At 52.1% G+C, this 359-nt stretch overlaps 1 pseudogene; it reads left to right on the forward strand.

Annotated features, from left to right (window-relative positions):
• On the forward strand, positions 1-56 carry LOC145718152 (small nucleolar RNA SNORA70; annotated as a pseudogene; the record flags this gene model as incomplete).
• Positions 57-359: the final 303 nt, after the last annotated feature.

Raw genomic sequence — 359 nt, forward strand, 5'->3', positions numbered from 1 at the left:
TAGTGTATGCAGCCTGTTGATTGTATAGGTTGCCCTAAGGGACCTTGGAGACAGCTCTTTCCAGTGGACACTGAGGTCTGACCTCATGCTATCTCCAATCTAGGCTGCAGACAGGTATGCGGGGTGCCTTTGGAAAGCCCCAGGGCACAGTAGCCAGGGTCCACATTGGCCAAGTCATCATGTCCATCCGTACCAAGCTACAGAACAAGGAGCATGTGATTGAGGCCCTACGCAGGGCCAAGTTCAAGTTCCCTGGCCGCCAGAAGATCCACATCTCCAAGAAGTGGGGCTTTACTAAGTTTAACGCGGATGAATTTGAAGACATGGTGGCTGAAAAGCGGCTTATCCCAGATGGCTGT

Source organism: Leptonychotes weddellii, unplaced genomic scaffold (assembly GCF_054177405.1).
Source record: "Leptonychotes weddellii isolate Sample4059 unplaced genomic scaffold, ASM5417740v2 HiC_scaffold_113257, whole genome shotgun sequence".
Taxonomy (NCBI): Eukaryota; Metazoa; Chordata; class Mammalia; order Carnivora; family Phocidae; genus Leptonychotes; species Leptonychotes weddellii.